Here is a 7,245-nt window from a genome sequence, read left to right as displayed (position 1 = left end):
TCACTTACAAATGAGAGTAAAGGGATATTTGAGAGCTCGCAGCAGCTCCTGTCTGAACTTACTGTTTAAACTCGCTGTTTAAATAGTTGTGTTAGTGCAGCAGCTCAGAAACTGAAGCATAATTCCTGTCTTTTCATAAGTTTCATAACGGCTAAACAGAGATGAGAAACGAAAGGAGTTTGTAATGCGGTAATGTAGCAAATATGTGTCTGTTATTATCCAGATCAAGATAAAGCTGCCGGATATTGCAAAGAGTAAAATAATGGACCTGCTGCGATTCTTCACCTCAGGATCCTTGTCATTTTCACCATTGCTGCTGTGGACCTGGAGATTCTTTCGAGCATGACTGGCCACTAAAATGTACCTGACAGTGAGGATGTTCAAAAACAAAATCAACATGAATAAAAGAATGGGAGTTAACAGCTGTTCAGTCCAAGAAAATGCCACTGCTGCAGGTTGAAAATAATTTGCCGGCTGTACAAAGCAACCCTATAGTATATTGTTCACTTGTTCATAAGGAAATGTACAAGAAGGTCCAGGGAATTTTCTTCAAACATAAAACTGAGGTCAACGTGATGGTCACCACAGCAGCAGTTTTCACTGTACAATATTTGGATTTTATCTTCTGACAACAAATGGCTACAAAATGATCAAAGGTTAAAGCAACCGTGACCCAGACAGAAAAAAGTTGGAGAGCGGATTAGAATAATTTTACAAACGGAAGTGTAGAGTCCCACCAATAAAGTGCAGCAATCTGATGGAATCTCACGTTGAAGATAATCAACATAAAGTCTGCTGTTGCCATGGCCACCAGGTAGTGAGTGATGCGTTTAGAGAGTCCACATTTCCCATGACACAGTATCACAATCGTCACCAAGCTTACTGTGAGAAATAGAAAAGGGGACAGTAACATAACAGACTGTGGCCAACAATAATGTATCAACTACCAAGGAATTTACATCATTTTCTCTTTGCAGACCACTTTTCTGTGATGAAGTTGCTAGTCATCCTGGTAGAATAACTTTGACATGACTCGGTAGGGTAGTGCTAAAATCAAACACACTATTTCTGGAGTCTTTATAAATGTTAAAATATCTTGGTTTACAAATCTTTACAAATTGAAGAATCACGTTGGACATCTGAACCTATTTTTGACTGAGCCTTTAGGATAAGCAAGTGTCTAACCAACACTCAAGTGGCCTGTTTCCACACTGTCGGGATTCTCTGAAATATCTACCAAATACCTCAAGCAAATGGAGAGGTTCAGAATGAGGGTCTTCCATGACCATCTCAGAAAGTGCGGGAATTGAAACCGCACTCCTGGAATTACATTGCATTGCAAACCAACCACCCAAGCTAATCAATCTCCTGCACTGAGTCATGCTCCCAGACATAATGTGATCACTGTGTCAGGATGGTCTATTTTGCTGAATGATCCCCATGCAGTATAATACTGTAATGACAGACCATCCCAGTAATACCTCCTTTCAGTCGCATTCATATACCCAGTATTCCACCATGGATGATAATTCTCACTTTAGGGATGGAATGAAATCAAAAGACTAATTTCAGGAAATTTGAATTAACATTGATCAAGTCGACAGAAAGTTCACTGTTCTATCATTGTGAGTCATGGATTAAAACAAGAGAGATGTTCTCCCATGTAGTTACACAGCGTCAAGGCTCATAATCACTTACTAGGAACACCAATGATGGCAACAGCCACATGATACATTTTCCTGCTCTTTCATGCTCCGTGGTGGGCGGCACGGTGGCACAGTGGTTAGCACTGCTGCCTCACATCGCCAGAGACCCGGGTTCAATTCCCGCCTCAGGCGACTGACTGTGTGGAGTTTGCACGTTCTCCCCGTGTCTGCGTGGGTTTCCTCCGGGTGCTCCAGTTTCCTCCCGCAGTCCAAAGATGTGCAGGTCAGGTGAATTGGCCATGCTAAATTGTCCATAGTGTTAGGTAAGGGGTAAATGTAGGGGTATGGGTGGGTTGTGCTTCGGCGGGACGGTGTGCACTTGTTGGGCCGAAGGGTCTGTTTCCACACTGTAAGTAATCTAATCTAATCATTTATACCTACTGGAGATCTCCTTGGGGACATTGATGTTGTAACATCACACAAATGCACCATTGCTTTTTAAAATAAAAATTGCTCAAATCGATTACAGCAGTAATGTTAATTCTGTTATGATAATAAACATTTGTTCTGAAATTTGACTGGAAATCCCAAAGTCACCCAATTCCGTTAACACGAATGAGCTAAAGAACATGGACTCAGATCTGTCTTGGCAACTCAGCTTTTATTTTTAAACACCATCAGACGCAGCTCTCGATTTCATTCTGTTTCGGTGATGTCCTACACGCTGAGGTGGCCCTCAAACTGATACACTTCATCAAACTGCCACACTTCTTTTAACCATTCCCGTTCCTCAAAGTGATGCCGTCTCTCGAATAGGTATAGCCCCTCAAAACTAATATTATCCGTCAAACTGGTACACAGACTTTCAAGTTACAATAGCCCCTCAAACAGATGTGGCATATAAAAAAGATCAATTGCAACTGATGTAAACTGATACTGTCCTTAAAAATGATACAGGTTATCAAACTGATCCAGACTATCTAAAACGGTGACAGCCCATCAAACCGATACAACTGCGCCCAAGCTGACAGAGCCTATTAGGGCTCTCCATGGCATGAGCAGCAGAACACGACTGACAGTACTAAGAAAGCTTGAGAAAGTATTTGATCAATGCAATATTCGCAAGTAGAGCAATAATAGCTCTGTAGACCCAAGGTAACAGAGTTGAGATAGAGTATGTAGCTGCAGTTGTTTAGGCATAAGATATAGATAGATAAGAACATTTTACACTAAATTTAATAAGTGAATATCTCCTCAATAAGTTGTAAAAATCTATTATAATACTAATAGCAGGTTTGAGTTAAGTTCCTTCAATTAATCAGAGACGTAGATTCTGAAGTGACTGTAGCTGAACGCATATACAAAAAAAAGCACTAAGAGCATTAGAGGGAATGATTCAAATAAAATTATGAGGGCAAAAGAGTCTCAAACAGTAAAAACAGGGATAACTGAAGCGCAGGTGCAGAAACTAGCAGACATTGGAATGTAGATTGAATGAATACGGAGTGCGATAATCAAGGAAAAGGATAGGTTTCTCCGTTAAATAATATGGTGCAGCTGCTGAATGTCTCGGAAGGAATGTTTCGAGTATAATGTCCATTGTGAAACGCCCCAAGAAGGGAGGTAAAAGAGTCTGGGAAATGTCATGGGACACATGGAGGGCCGGGAGTTAGTCTGTCCATCTGTGGCTGTTCAGTCATATGATTAGCATAATTGGAAATGAATGTAATTAATTAATACCACGATTGGTTTGCAAATGTTAAAGGCGGGATGAAACAAATGTATAAAAAAAATTGTTTTCCTTTGTTTGGTGAAGACCTCTCTGGATTTCAGATGGTTTCTTCTTCCTGGCCGAATTGCAATAAACTCTTTGATGCTGGAAGTGAACTCCTGGGTGTGGAGTGAATCATTTCTAATTCCACCCCAACAATTTGGCGATTCCTCCATTTCGGTAAGGGCCGCCAACCAAAGGCCCTTAAACTGAATTTTGCTGCCAATTTATCGTCAGTTTTCCTTGCGTCATCGTGATGGCTAGTCATTTGATTGGAGGAATCATGCTTAGTTGAATCAAATCAATATATACTGGATTGGATCCTTTCCGTGGGTTTTGTTGTTCCTCTGTCGGGACCCATGCTCTCCTCTTGACTCTGGATGGTTGATATGATCGACAAACCATCAATCCCCTTGATGGACAACAGTACCTGAACTTCTTTTATTATATGACAAATTATCCTGATCGAGGGGTGTATATTAACTTTCACTCCCCAATTCCATGTTTTCTCCATCATCTTTCTTCCTGCAATTCTCGTTCTGTATCTTTTTGTAGAACTTCTACTTTGTTTTGTAGCTGATGGTAGCAGTTCACTGTCTTACCTAACTTCTGTCGAATCTTCCCAATATGTTCATTTAAGTGCGGAATAGGAGCCGCTTTTACTTCTTTGTAATCCATGATGTTGTGTGAAGTGTATCAGATACTGTAAGACTTACAGTTCTCTTGTTTGATATATATTACCGAGATGGCTGAGAGAAACTGACTTACTGGAGGGGGTGGGGGTAGGGGTGGGGGTGAAGCGAGATTTAGGAAATGGAATAGAGCAATTGAAGCTTCCTATCTGTATGACGTTTTGGTTTAGATGCATAATGCTGTCCACTTTGCCCATAGCCTTAACAGGTGAAATGTTCGAGGGCACGGTTGATTTCCAGCATACACCCTTCAGTGCGCTTAAATCCATCTTTATCTAGGTCTCCCCGTCTGATTTAGATTTGATTCCCTACAGTATGGAAACAAGCCCTTCGGCCCAGCAAGTCCACACCGACCCTCCGAAGAATAACCCACCCAGACCCATTCCCCTATATTTACCCCTGACTAATGGACCTAAACTATGGGCAATTTTGTATGGCCAATTCGTCTGATCTGCACATTTATGGGTTGTGGGAGGAAACCCACGCCGACACAGGGAGAACATGCAAACTCCACACAGACAGTAGCCCGAGGCGGGAATCGAACCTGGGTCTCTGGAGCTGTGAGGCAGCAGTGCCAACCACTGAATCACGATGCCGCCCGATTGGCTGGAGATGTGTGATAGTACTCCTCTTTTGTTTGCATCCCGAAAGAGAGACACCATACAGTATTTGACTTCAATGTACAGTCTTCAAGGGAGTATCAAAGAGAATAATTTCCTTGGATAAAGCTGATACTCTCTATCTGATAATGAGGATGTCGCCTTGTCCTTGGATTTATTCCAGGAACCATCAGAACCATCCCTACATTTGTGACGTTACCAGCCTGACGACTGGGAATTACTGACTCGACTCACTTTAGCTTCTTTAACGTGCAATTGTCTAACGTTCCCTTAAATTAAATTAATTGCACGACCTGAGTACCTTTGAACCAACCGGGTACATCACCCGCTATTATTCGATGCAAGTTTTGCCTTTCCTTGCTTGCCATTCAAAGTCCATAGGCATGCCATTAATGATTTTGTTAAAGATTTCTGGTGTCCTCTCATTCTTTGTCAATAAATTGATTACTTGTCTTAGCATGTGCTTCCAATATGCCTACCCTGTCCAGCTCTTCGCTACCTTCTTATCCTGTTTGTTACATCTGAGTTTCTTCAGCCTGCATTATCAATTCTCTCATAATCCGGTTTGCCTTTGTATCTTTTCATTTACCCCAATACTGTACATTAAATGTTTTGACTATGGACAATCCGGTATCAAACCATGTCACAATGTCAATCAAAATGGGATGGAGGAGGAAATAAAATAACCCTGGATGGGCACACACCCAAGAGTTCCACTTCCTTCCTCAACACACACAGAGCGAGTCTGGCCATTGTACCTTGCACACAATCACTATGTGTTTCTCCGGTAGTATCGCTAACCATGCATCGAAGCACATATTTTCAACGTTGGGGGCCTTATTTGCGTGTTTGCATGTTTTAGAAAGAGCCCCGATGTTGGTAAATTCATAGATGTCATTCGCGCCGATAAGGTGATCTCAAAACATTGTTTTCGGCGCTTGTCTCGAATGTCGGGATACTAGTGCCACGCTCCATAGCCATTGTAATCCCTTCATCCTTGATTCATTCTCTGATCTGTAAAATTAACCACAAGAGATCCAGGGGGTCACCTGGTATTAGTTTCGGCTTGCTGTTTTCCTTCCCTCGTGAAGGATTTTCTCCTGTATCGACCGAACACCGCCCGGATAGCTAGGAGTTACAATAATTATCTTATCGTGACTCTCTCTTGGAAGTTATTCAACTGTTCCCTTCGCATTTGGTTCGCATTTCTGATAAGTCGTGTCCAATCACGAAGTCATCTGAAAAATACCGTATTCCTGACAATAATAATGATTGCCAAAGCTCCAAATAATCGATGCATTTTTCCAATCCTGATATCTTCTGCAAACTAGGCGGTTATTGTTATGAGGCCTATTTGTACATCTGTCACCTGTCGCCTTTCTGTAGGTTCAGCTGGGATCAATGTTTCCTTCGGTCGTTACCATTCATACCGATGCATGCACATGCTGTAAATTTTCATAATTAAATTGCATGGCTCTACATACCTTGTGACAAATCCTGTTCAGTCAGGGATGGCCTGAACATGGACTTTGCCTCCCACTTGCGGCAATGGTTGGTTAATGACCACAGTCCCTTTGATCTGCAAATTCTTCACTGTTTGTTGCATCCTCCCCTCCTGGCGTAGGGAACGCAATTGTTGGTCGACATAAACCACATATTTCTGATGACGGGCTTTTGCCCGAAACGTCAATTCTCCTGCTCCTCGGATGCTGTCTGACCTACTGTGCTTTTCCAGCACCACACTCTCGACTCTAATCTTCAGCATCTGCCATCCTCACTTTCGCCTAGTTGTTATGAACTACATATTGTTGGATCATATCCTTCTGTGATCCTGACTCGGACTGTCATGCTATTATACTCTCAGGGAGTTTCATGGCTCACCCTGTCATTAATTCAAATGGTGTCAGGTCAGTTGTTCTGTTCCGGGTTGCTGTTTGTCCTATTTAAATACATCAGTAGACGTCTACCCACCCTCTTCCATCCCTGAGTCCGAGGGATCTTAATGGTCCTTGCCTGCGCACATATAATACAGCGTTGGCAGTACTTAGCCACATCTTTCTCGATTCCTGTTCACCTACAGTCCTTAGTGTGCGTCCGAGCATGCCCCCACGGCTGGAGTAGTTAGGCTTATGTTAATTTTTTGGAACTATGTCCTGTACGCATTCCAATTCAATGACTAATAATCTTTATCTCCAAACTCCATTTTTATCTTCTTATACTCTGATTTACATCTATTTTATCTTTTCCTCTTCACTCGTCGATGCTTGTAAATTTTGACTGTCCATCTCTTCTACTCCTACCGCTGCCACATCACTGTCTCTTGGGGACGCTGTGTCTCCTGCTTCTCTTGCGGCTATCTCTGCTCTCATGTTTCCCTTGCTATGCTTCTGTCTCCACTTGCCGGTGCGCCTTCATTTTTATAATTGCACCCTTTGTAGGATATTCTGGTGCGTCTACTAATTGCCTAACTTTATCCCCATGTTTTATGTGTCTGCCTCCTGAGGCTATCAGATAAT

The 7,245-nt window shown here is 42.2% G+C and overlaps 1 pseudogene; it reads right to left on the bottom strand.

Annotated features, from left to right (window-relative positions):
- On the bottom strand, positions 1-4,095 carry LOC148140634 (uncharacterized; annotated as a pseudogene).
- Positions 4,096-7,245: the final 3,150 nt, after the last annotated feature.

This window comes from Chiloscyllium plagiosum, unplaced genomic scaffold (assembly GCF_037043375.1).
Source record: "Chiloscyllium plagiosum isolate Xiang-an unplaced genomic scaffold, Cpla_swu_hap1 HiC_scaffold_35, whole genome shotgun sequence".
NCBI lineage: Eukaryota > Metazoa > Chordata > Chondrichthyes > Orectolobiformes > Hemiscylliidae > Chiloscyllium > Chiloscyllium plagiosum.
Note: the sequence above shows the minus strand (reverse complement) of the source record. Positions and strands in the feature narration are given on the sequence as shown.